Consider the following 12,878-nt stretch of genomic DNA (forward strand, 5'->3'; position numbering starts at 1 on the left):
CAGCCTCACCAGATGGCCACGTTGGCCACCATCAGAATAGCAGTCTGGAAACAAGTGCCCTACAGCCTTGCCTGAGCATCTTGGCTGGAATACACTCTGAGGCAGCAGTTCTGTACTCACAACTCAGAGATATTCCCAGTGCGCTTGCTTAAGAATTCTTGAAATTTGTGAAGAGATTAAAGCCAAACTTCTGGTCCAGGACAGGTCAGGGAAAATAACAGAATGTTGGCTACTAGCTTTTAAATTGTAATTGTCACTATTCACACTAAAAACAACCCTTCCCCATACCAGCACACAGCATGAAAATCTGCTCAAAAATAGTAATCATAAAGAAAAAAAAGGATTTTTCCTCTTAAACAGTAGGTAAGTTCAGCTGCAGAGTGTTTCAGCAGCTACATACAATTTTTTGTTTCATGGAAGCTGTACAACCATTCCTCCTCTTACATACAACTCTGCAAACCAGTGTGTTAGTGATGCTTTTGCAAAGAGGGTTTGACAACAATAGAGAGTCCCCAGCCTGCTAAATAAGAAGTGACAACTCCATTTGAAAGCTGTCTCTGGATGTGTTTTATGTGCAGAAATTATCTGTGACAGTTCAGATCAAAATAGAGTTTTCATTTCATGTGGGAGGTAAATGGACGATAGAATGGGTTACTTTAAATGCTGCAGTCTAGTCCAATTAATGTTTCAGACTTTTCTGTATTCTGTGCTCTAAACTTTGGGGTAAAAAATGTAAAAATCATTTGTCTATAGCATGATGTAAAGAACAGGCCAAAAGGTAATAAAAGCGTTTAACAAAAACAGTCATGCAGACGTATGGCAGAAATGCTCAAATTTCAGTAACCTGGCTGTGAAAATAATAAGTATAAAACAGAAAAGAAAATATCACTTCATTCTTCCAGGGAGAACCAGGTAGGGGAGTCAATTCTGATTCCCCATCTCAATCAGCAGAGATTTTGCCATTTACTTTGATGGAAACAGGACTTGCATATCAGTTTTCTCTCTGAGCAGCAGACACAAATCCACATGCTATCATTTGCTTTTCAGATTGTGCAACATAAATTTACAATTTCTGGCTTATGCAACTATACAAATGACATAATTTGTACTTTAAAAAAATGTCAAATCCAAGGTGTTCACATTTGTTACCTGTATATCTATCAGTTGTTCTCTGACTCATTTTAAATAAACATGTTTCCTTAAAGGTTTGGACCTACTGCTGTGTTACTCAAGCACACCAGTGGCCATGGTGGGAACTGTGCTGATGCAGTGCCTGTATCTTTCTAACTATCTTTCTCAAAGTTGGTGGGGAAAGCAGTAATTCATGCATGGCCTTTTAGATGTAAACCTTAAGTACTGTTAGTAGAAAAGGTATGGACCCAAAAGTGAGTGATCTCATCCCAAACAAGGGCCCACGATTCTTACATAATCTATTTTGTTTATGCCATGCTTTAAACAATGCATATTTTGATCTTTTCTGAGAAAAAGCATTTTTCTTGGCATGATTTTCAATTTCCACCCACTTGGAAGAGCAGGTGTCTTTGTGTATCATTGCTCAACACTGGGAATAAAGAAAACGTTTTAAAAACACATTAAAATTGTTTTCCTGAAGTCAAGGAATATTAATTTAAGGTTCTATGGACATTAAAAAAGAACAGACCAGTCACTTTAATTGCACTGAGCTACGAGAAACACTAACTGAGACAAAGCATTCAAAAGATATGAGACCTCAGTATCTAGCGGCCAAAGACTGAACACTGGTAATCTCATTCCTCAGAGGCGAGTTTTAACACAAAAGAGAAATTAACATCTATCTATGCACTAGAGTCTGGAAAAGAAAAACAACAGAACAATGAAGCTGCTCAGACATCTGGTATATTTGCCACAGCTAATAGTAATGAGATAGTGGGCAGAGTGCAGATTAAAGGCAAAAAGGTATGAAAGAACACTTCTTTCAGAAGCCACACAGACATTGAAAAAATGCCTGTAGTCAGACTAATGAGTCTAAATTTTGGGAGGGATTCTCAAGCCCTATCACGTTTAGATTGATAATATATTTGTTACAGCATTCAAAGAAAGAGAATGAGACTTCTGCTTATTCACTTTTGGAGCCAGAACATGTCACTTAGAGCACAAGATTTTTCAAGCTCTGTACTAAGGAGGTCAAAGCATCACCACCGATGCAGACAGTGGTATTTACAGAGAAAAGGAGGAAAAGATCAATCCCTTCCCCCAGTCCCCTTTACTCTCCCTTTCTGAAGCAGCTGCTGCTTAAACATTGCCATTGTATACAGAGCCACAGAATAATTGCCTCCTGGTTTGTTTTTTGGTTTCCTTTTTTTTTTTTTTTTTAAATCAGGAACAGCAGATGATGTTAAAGGAAGAAAACAATACGTTATTCAGGTGAAGGACTACAGACTGCTTGTCATTTGTGTACTACCAATCAATAACAACTAGGAACAGGTCTATTGCTCTGATGCTGTTCCCCACAACCCTCCTCCACAACCTCACACCCTTTTGCCACATTATGGAAGTTTCTGCTGACATGTAAAGCAGGGATTGCAGCCAGAAGAGGCCTCCTCTGACATGACCCGAGAGCAGAGCAGAAGCAGCCCAGGTCCCCTGGTCTGCAGCACACTTCCAGCACATAAGTGCTCAGTTAAAGCAATCCTTTCAGACAGTTATTGAGCACTATGGTGACTCAGGCATAGAAAACAGCTGCCCCCTCCCTGCCTCTCCACAGGACTCATCATGTTTTATTGTGCTTCCATTCCTCTGAAGATGCCTTGGTGCTTACTTTTCAATTGCCAGGCCATGTACAATACTTGCATTAGAAACATGTTCCACGCTTAAACTTACATGCCAGTCTCAAAATAATTGTTTTATATGCATTTATGTAAATACCATAATTATAATTTACAGTTTGGTCCCATTTACAAGGTAATAACCATATGCAGGACTAAGCAGGCATCTAAGCCTAAGGGCAGAAGTGTTTATAACAGATAAACTCCATGGCTGAAGGACATGTTCCAGCTAATACTGGTTTGAGAAGAAATGCCCCTAAGATACTATTATGCTGAAAAAATTTATTTAAGATTAAAATTAAGTGATTGGAGGCATTAAACCATAAATATGGGTCAAAGACTGAATGATAAAATGTTGTTTGAAATTTTAAAACATTAGTTGTCACTTCCTTGTTCCTCCTTACTGCTACCAAGTCACTGGAGGGAGGGGGCTAACAACCTCCCAGAGTGCATGTTCAGCAGAGGAATGTGACACTGCAAAACTGTCACACTGACCTGCTGGTCCACAGGCAGGAAACTGGAGAGAAACTAGGAGAACAATAAATTAAGAGAACATTTATTGCTCTACAAGCACGTTATATTTATTGCCATTTTAGCACTTCCTAGAGGTATCTCACACTTACTCCTCTTGCATCTTTTTTATTGTGGGCTGTTTCTTTGTTTTTCTCCACTTCACTTTAGTGGAAAGGAAAAATGATGGCAGCTACCTGTTTTGCAGGCAACTGAAGAGTATAAAATCTTTCATGCAATAACCCTTCACTGCTTGCTAAAAATGCCCTCCAGACATCAAGGACAAGTTAGTGATAAAAAGAGATAACCAGTGTGGCTATCTGAAACAACATGGTTTTCTCATGTCTCTCTGTCCTAATGAAAGACCTCTCAGGTGCAGACCACGGTGTAGTGGAAGACAAGTTGTTTCTTTCATTTTCTATGAGAGTCTAACATGACTCTCCACAAAGCAGTCACAATTCTCTTAGACCATCCCAAGATCAATACTGATACCTTGATCAATGTCAACAAATGCCCTGCTGCTGCATGACCTGCCAGAGAAGCAGCTCCTTAGCCACAGTACACGTGGGCTCCAGATGGTGCCAGGTCCCCTTGTGGGAATGCAAGGGCAGTCACAGGGGTTCAGAGTATATACCAACTTAACTACATCAGAAGACTCGAGCTGATGAAACAATAAACTATTTCTTGGCTTACTATGACCCCTTGGATTACTGTCTGTGCTAGTGGATTTGTGATCATGGACTGAAAAACAGCACGTTTTAGAGTTTGTCATCGACTGTACACTCTGCACAGCTGTCAGACAATAATCACAATTATTGTCTTTTTATTCAGCATCCTGTTGCCTATTAAGTCATTTCCATCACATCTCATCATTCTTCCCAATATTTCTGCTAGCACAATATTGAGTGATTTTCAGCTTTTCTAACAACAACAGTTTTTACAGTTCTCTGCTAATCAAAAGATTGGTTCATGCTTTTGCCTATACTTTCTGTCAACAATGTTGCCAACTAAGTGCTTGGGTAACTATTTGCCCCTGGCGTCTTGACACAAACAGGGAACAAGATCATGGATAATTTTTAGGAGCAGTCATTTTATCCTGCAATTAGATGCTTGAAACTCCCAGGAGAAGATTCCCACTGATTCATTCTGAAGTCAGATCTGTGCCCTCTTTAGACCTTTTATATCTTATTATGTTGTAATTAGTAGTAAAATTTTCAAGATCTGTTGGTGTAAACTCCAGGTGAACTGTGACTGCAGAAAAATCAGTATACAGTAAGAATTTCCTACATCTTATGGACACATAGAGATGGCAATAATTTCTACTGTGAGGCTTTCACTACATAGTTAAGCTGTATGAGTACCACACACTGCTGAGCACTTTGCCTGGACATGAACAGCCATGCTGAAAACCCTACCAGAGTTCCTGCATTGTTCCTGGTGGTAGCAGAACCTGGCAATGCTGGTGGATCTGAGGAGCACCCCAGGGCTCCCTGTGCTGCAGCCTTCTCACTGGGTGTAAGCAGCTTTCCTGGGGATCTAGGAAAACCAATTTATTTGAGCACGTATGAGAAATTGTGAGACGCTGCTTGAAGACTCTCAGGGCTCTGTTATGCTTCTCACTGCTTAATTAGGAGGAAGGCTGGGAATTTCTTTAACTGTAACTCAGGGGAACCTGTCAGCACAGGTCTCACTGACCTTACATAACCTCAAGCAGAAGTATAGACACTGAAAAAAATTCTCATGACTCCAGTGAGTCCATTCTCCCTGTCACATATAAGAGTTACTTCTCCACCCTTACTGAACAGGTATCACTACTCTCTTAACTGGACTTAATCAACATTTTGAAGCAGTCCAGTAATAACTCTTTTTTCTTCCTTCTCCAAATGTAATCCTTTGTTCATACTTTTAGACTTGGGGGAAATGATTCTTGTGTTCCACTAAACTTTGACTACTTCTCAGAATAGTTTGATCACTACTTTATCTCAATGAAATGGAAAGTCAAGAAAGAGCCTGCTGTGAGCTCACACCCATCACCTGGAGTGTGAACATACAGGTGCTAATACACATGAATAGGCTCCTCATGGTCAAACTCCTCCACCTCCAAAATAGACACATTCATTCACAGACTTAAAAGTCAAGCATAAAAAACCCCACACCCTCACCTTCAGTTTTACTAAACCAAGATTATCTCTACAATGAAAGAAAGAATCCCCCTTTTTCCTATTTAACTAGTAGCAGCTAGGGAAAAAACGTAGGAGAGGATTTTTCTGAAAGTCATGATTTTGGATAGAGTGTGAGGTCCCAGAGGTCAGCAACCTAGATTCATCTTACAGTGGGCTACACAGCAAAGCTTGCACAAGGCCAAGTCATCAGGGTTTTTCTCTGAACTACTTGCATATCCAGAAGCTAGGAGATCGTATGGCAAAATGAATATGTCAAGAAGCTGGGGAGAAAACGGGAGATGGTTAATAAAAAGATTGGGAACTGGGCTGAGAGAAAGGGAAAACAAAAGAAAAACAAACAGTTTCTTGGCAAAGGACTTGCTGGAAGGACAAGCCTCACAACTGTGAGAAGCATAATGACCTTCTGCTTGTTTCTCTTCAGTCAGGGAAATGGGACTAGGCTCACATTCATCATTTAACCAGAACTGCAGTACAGAATAAACCTGACTCAAACATACTTCCTTTTCTTTTTTTTTCTCCTTAGCTAGAGCAACTCTGCAAGGCTAATGATGGGGCCAAAGAGACTCATTCTGACAGAAGACAACCTGGAGCAATGAAAAGCTGGGTATTTTGAAAACCCTGAACTGTATGAAATACAACAGACTACTGGAGAGTAGAAAAGAGAAAGGGAAAACAGAATCACATCAGACTTAATCATGTCCCCTACATTTTAATTAAAGTAAGACTTAACAGTTTTATTTAAGATTACCAAATTCTCAGAGGAAATGCGTTTCTCTCTATGTACTGCTACCAGAAAACTGTTAACTTGGAAGAAGAAAACACAGTACACAATGCTACTACCCATCCATCCTGTGGTATCCACTAAGATAACACCTTCTCTGTATTCACTAAGTCTTCTCAGTATCCACTAAGATAACACCTTCACCTTCTCTGTTCAAAGAAAATGTCTAGATACATTGCTTGTCTACTAAATGGGAATACCAAATGCTATTAGGGTTTGCACTTTCAGTATGGAAGTGGCTGGCCTATAAACAAGATTTTAACAGCTTCTCTATTAAACAACTCAGTTTAATTAATCGTCAGCCATTAACCCTTCATTTAAAATGCCAGTTACAAAATCTTAATTTTGCACATTATCAGCTGGTTCACAAATAGCTATCTATAAGCAGAAGTGTAATGATCTTCCTCTCTCTTTCTTGGAGCTTTATAGTCAACCTTACAGTCAATTCTGGCTTCTTAATTAACCACACACACATATTAGCATTTAAAATCAAATGGTGTTTTGTTAAAAAAATTGCACAGAGAAAAGTTAATATCATTCTGCTGCTGGTTAAAGAGGCAAGCATGAGCTTTTGGTCAAATTATATCCTGCACAAAACAGAATTTAGCATTTTCTGATCACACTAGGAAATACACGATGGCAGGAACACATGCAAGGCCATATGATTTCATTCCAGCTGCATGGACGATCTCACTTTGTCTTTATTTGTACATTTAAGAGGCTGACAACACCATCTGCATTTCACTACATCCTCTGCTATGGTCTCATCTTCCCAGTAACAGACCTGGCTTTCTCTTCAGGGACCTGACTTTTGCATTTGCATCCAAACGGCTGAAAGAATGGGACATTACCAGTATATATGCAGAATTAATGTAAAATAATTCCATAGAATAATATATCACATAAGAAAAGACAGGGCTGGAGGGAAAAACCCCAACCTAAACCTGAATGCCTAACACAGCTGCCAAAACTCAGGCTCCCCAGCATCTGCAGCAGAACACTCACAAGGGAGTTGTGGGAGTGCAGTATATAAAATTTTACACATCTGTCAATAAGTGAGGTGATCCAAATGCAAGCCCTAGCAGGCAGGATGCACGCAGGCAGATTTGTGACTATTCCTGACAGAATTTATTTCTGCTGAAGAATGCATGGCCTCAAACAAGCATGCACACATTACATGGCAGCAGCAGCAGTTTGATAACTTCCTTCTCCTTAGACACGCTCCAAAGTGCTCAGGGTCACCTGAGTTCCATGAAATCTGGGTTTTTGTGAGAAATGACTGATAGGGCTTGGGTGCCAAAGTTGGAAGATTTGGATGAGGAGTTCCTGGGAAAAAGCAGAGTGAACTCTAAACATTAAGTAATTTCGCTTGAATGCTATCCACAGATTTTAAATTTTTTCCCCCATATAGGTGGGAAATAAACCCAAGGCTTGTTTAAACATGTCTCCTCAGGCAGTCCAGTTACCCAACATTTCCCCTGATTGGCACAGTGAGTGTGCAGCACCCATGCACCCTTTCTGAGGAAGAAAACAGCCAGTAGTATTAGGAGCAAAATACACAATACAAGTCTAACTCCAGTGGCACAGCCTACACTGAACTGGTGGCCAAAGGGCTTTCTGGACTACCCTGCTTCCAAGAGCAGGACAGCTCTACTGAGAGCCCCCAGAAACCATGGAATCTCTGCTGTACTGCCAACGCCACTCTAAATTTAACTTGTCAGAAATTTATCAGCCAGGACAGACAGTAAGTTGCCCAACACTACGTTTTCAGTTTTAACATTATGGGAAGCAGTGACCAGGTGACAGCCAAAGGTTCAGAAGGCCCTGTGGTATGTTTCAGAAAGAATAAATTCCAGAGGAATCAAAGGAGAGTCTTGGGATGTACAGTAGTTCAGGACAAAGAAAAGGCACAGGTGATTTTAGGACAACAAGCAGAAGAGGCTCTAGGGTAAGAGAAACTATATACCTTGCTTGTACTTGTCAAACTTTGTAAATCAAAACATTCCAATGCATGACCATATTTCTCTTTCCACAGCAATGCAAGGTACAGTGGCAAAGGGACATAGATATTACACAGCCTCATTCAATTTCCACCTTGCCTCCATGATATCCATCTCAAAGAATAATCTTCCCTGAGTAAAGGACCATCCATTCCTAGAGCATTGGATTGCTTTTATGCTATTCACTGAGGAAAGGTTTGTAAATGGATGCACGATGAGCAATGCCCAAGGTGCTCTGAACTGAGAGCAAACTTCAGCTTCTGGCACATGAGACACACACGGCCAAATGCCACACCTGGGCAACCCCAGCTCACCCTTTTACAACAAATCCTTTTCTGTGCAGCTCGGGATTCCTATGGCTTTGGATTGAGCAGGATGGGAATGGCCCATACCTGCCCAAAAGACAAGCATTTAGTCTTTAAGTAAAAAATGCTCTTTTTGCTAAATTTTAAAACTCTGGACCCTTTTATACCCTCCTCTCTGGCTTACACATTGCTTACATTTGGCACTTGGTTCCTCAGGACATGCACAGCAATATCTTCCTTTGATCCTTTAGAGGGAGAGGCAGACTGCTCGGCATCTCTCTCCTCTCTCTGTCTGTTGACTCAGGCCAGCTCTTAGAGTGAGATGTGAGGGACACACAGGTATGGATTTATTTTTCCCATTTTCAACTTTGCATATTGCTATACTGAGAATTCTGAAAGACTGCAAGTTGCCATAAGGGAACATTCATCCTGAAACAAGGAAGATCTATTTTTCAATTAATTAATTACCGTTATAGAAATTAGGATCTTCCATAGTTGGCCCCCAAACAGCATCTCCAAAAAAAACAAAAAAAGCTGGATCAGACTTTGGGGCTTTGGACTTTACTCCTATGTAATAAAAGAGTTTTGTTTTTTATTGGTATTTTTTTAAACTGCAACAAGATACAGCTCTGAATCTATTCTTGCTAAACAAAGGAAAACTGTATTCGTTTTTGTCAGACCAGCACTTTGAAATTCCCCAAGATAAGTCACATAAATAAGTGAAGAATTATACTTGGCAATGAGTTTGGCATCAGACTTTAATGTTTCATAGTTCTGGGCTGAGAAAATAAGTTGAGCAAAGTCTCTAGAACCTTTCCAGAGATGTACTTGGGGTGTTTGGATATACTTGACAGCACCATCTTCACGGGAAGAAAAAAGACGAAATTGTTTATTCGAAATGCGAGAAAGGGTTTCACCGTGTGACATGCCTGACATTTAAGTGATAATAGTGTTGTGCATCTGCTCTTTTGGCTTTGGTCTGACACCTAGGCTCTGCCACGGTGCAGCTTAGCACTGTCATGGCACAGCCTTGATGACTAAACTCGGAGATGTGACTTACCACCCATTTCAGGAACATATGGGCCACAGATCACACAGCCTCTGCTGCAGGCTCGGAAAGGCACAGCGGCTCAGGCAAAGACCCTGTGAGTTCCCCAGCTGCACAAGGTGGCTGTGCAGCCTGCAACATCCTTAGGGATGCCATTTGCATTACAGAAAATTGTGGCTAATTAGAAATAAACAGAAAAATGCTTGATTTACAAAGAAATGTGTGATTTTGCCAGCTAATTTTTTTCCACTCTAACTTAAAATTCACAGAATACACTGATCATGCTAATGCTTTCACTATATTCATTAATAAGGACAATTTACATTTATATAGCACCTCTCTTAGTTAAGAATTCCAAAGCTTTCAGCAAAATATACACAAAAAATTACTTCTATTTCACTGAATATAGTCATCGTTGGAATGAAAGTCAACAATTGTGAAGCAGTGCAGAAGAACATTACACAACAGTTGTAAATAAGACACAAAGCAAAGCTCCCAAAAACCCAAAGCAAAAAGCCCCTGAGATGCCAGATGCAACTGGAGGTAAATGGGACGTTAGTGCACAAAGAGCGATGTGAAGCAGATCTGTGTGTGCCCTGAGGAGCAGTGTTGGAGGCAGCAAACATACCTCATCCTGATTACAGCAACAGAGCCCATACATGTGCAGCCTGTTGCTTTCCTGCACGGTGAGGGACATTCTCAGCTTAAACTGTGAATCTACAGCAAAGAATGAACCAGGAATATGCAATGGATTCTGGTGATGAGAAAAGGGAAAGCATATGCAAAATGTGAACAGCTCTTTTCTGTCCACTAAGTTTCATACTTTTGCAAATGGCCTCCCATTTTTAAAAGGCATTAATTATGCTAATACATTATTCTGCAAAAATAATATAAAATAAAAATTAACTTCTTGTTTCAAATGATGAGTTTTGATTCTCAATCATAATGCTACATAACTGGAGCTCTCAGACTGAAATGAAGTAATCTATTCTCTCTGTGTTCAAATCCTCCTTCTATTCCTAGCCCCATTTACTTTAGTCACTGATTAAGTCTCCATGCACTATATTACAACTTGAGAGTCACATGTGGGAGAAAAAAACATTAATCTGAAGTAAAATTAACAGCAAAACTTTGAGAGAAAGCATGCATGTGCTAGCAAGAGCAAAGCATAAGTGTTTACATGACCAATGTGTTGATAAATGTTCAGCCCCACAAACACAAAATAACCGTGGCTTGGCTTACAACCATCCATTATAACCCTTTCCCATCATTCTGAGGCAGACAAGGTAGTTTTCATACTTGACCCTTGGAAGCAGATTGTTTTCTTAATTAACGTGTTATCCAGGGATTTTTCTTGCCACATCTCTTTCTCCTTTCAATACTCTCCCTCTAGCACAGAAAGATTTCCTTGCCTGAAGTTGACACTTTATTCAACAACTGTTGGCTGAGACCTCACGACCCACTGCATAAATTCACATAGAATTATTCATGTTTGGCACATTTCTGCTGGTGAATAACAACACCATTTTGTCTCTCAGACAAAGAAAAGAAAGATTTAAAAAAAGAACAAAGACAGCCTAATAAGAATCTCGCATTTCCTATTTTTTTCCTAATCTGGTTACAAGCCTGAGAAATTCAACAAAGTGAAGTTGTGGACTGTTGGTCTTACAGTACAGATGGAAGAGCCTCTCAAGTGTGACTTCTGATCATGGGCTCAGCTATAAGGTAACTTTTCCTCCCTGCTTGATGTTTTGGATTTAGTTTTTCCAACTGAGTTATGATGCTGCCATGCAATTACAGCTAAATCCACACTAAAATCCAGGATCCCAATACCAAATCCAAACTTGGTTGGTACTTCAATCTTGTCCCCATAGAAAGTCAAGAGTTCATTCAGTGTAGTCAAAACCACAATACAATCAATCTACTAGAAGAAGGCATTTCTTTTTTCTGCATGGAAAGACAAGCCTCATTTCAAAAGTGATGATACATTTAAATGTAAATCTATAAAATCCTGTTAAAACTGAAATTACAAAGCAACTTTTATAGTAATGTCTTACTCCAGCTGAGTTACATACATATATATATATATATCTGTTCATATTTGGAGGATACACGCACCTGAATTTAGACATCTTCCACTGGGAATTCTCAGATCTTGGTTTATTGAGTCAGCACAAACCCAGTTTCTGATCCCTTTACTACATGCAACTTTCGTTTGACTTCAGTTACAACTGCCTCAAGACTTTTCTAGTAAAGTGAAACCCCCTAGCTAGTAAAAAGCTGGGATCACTACCTCTTTTTTATGCAGTAGGGGAGGAGTTAATGAGATGGAAGAAAAAAAAAGCCCTGTCATTATGTTTAGAAAGAATTTTACCATACTGTATTTGGGTGAGAAAGAGAGAGATACTTGGCTCATTCCCTTCTATGAACATAGATTTACGTCAGAAAGTGTTTTATTATATTTATAAGTATTTATAACAATGACTCAGTAGATGTTTTTAAAGTACTATGATGCCACAAACTGGAAACACTCCTATATCTGTGCTGACATATTTCTCCAAAATTAATGAGTGTGGTATTACATGGCATGGATTGAGGCTATGGGGAGACACTACAGATTGTAACATGAACTCAAAGCATGTACAGTTCCTGAAGTCCCCCATGTCTGTCCTCTGTCTGTCCTCTTCCTTTCACACAGACTCGCCCACACACTTGTACTTTGGTTTGAAAAAGCCAACATTGATATACTAATGCCACAAATGAAGTCTCATGTTCTTTTAGCTCCAAATTCCAGAAGTAACCAGTTTTAAAATCATCATAATGGTGGGTACTTATCAACTCAAAGGAATTTTTTGTTTTGCCTTTAACCCAGGAAAAAACTTGACCAGCTTTCTTTAGTGCTGGAAGCTTGACAGTAAGGATTAAAAATTGTTCTTCCCTTCCCACTTAGTTATTGGAAAGGCTGTGAAAGGCAATCAGTCTTGTGGAGCCACACTTCACAGTCTGCATAAAAATGCCATGATTCTCAGTCCTCTCCCCAAACTAATTGAAAGTGTGTAATATCACGCAGCTGGGAAAATCTAAACCATAAACATATACAATATATCATGCTATCACACAAAACCTGTTACTAATAGACACTTGATGATCTACAGGATTGAAAGAGATCTGAAAACTGAGATTATTTTTGCTTCAGGGTAAGAACTTTTCCCGATTGAAAGAGGAAAAAACACTCTTTCAGCAGTGC

At 39.7% G+C, this 12,878-nt stretch overlaps 1 protein-coding gene across 2 annotated transcripts in view; it reads right to left on the reverse strand.

The window, feature by feature from the left end:
- The window catches only part of PARD3B (par-3 family cell polarity regulator beta), a 394,093-nt gene that overhangs the window by 68,362 nt on the left and 312,853 nt on the right, over positions 1 to 12,878 (reverse strand). The gene's annotated exons all lie outside the window — the stretch shown is intronic.

The sequence above is a fragment of the Molothrus aeneus genome, chromosome 7 (assembly GCF_037042795.1).
Source record: "Molothrus aeneus isolate 106 chromosome 7, BPBGC_Maene_1.0, whole genome shotgun sequence".
NCBI lineage: Eukaryota > Metazoa > Chordata > Aves > Passeriformes > Icteridae > Molothrus > Molothrus aeneus.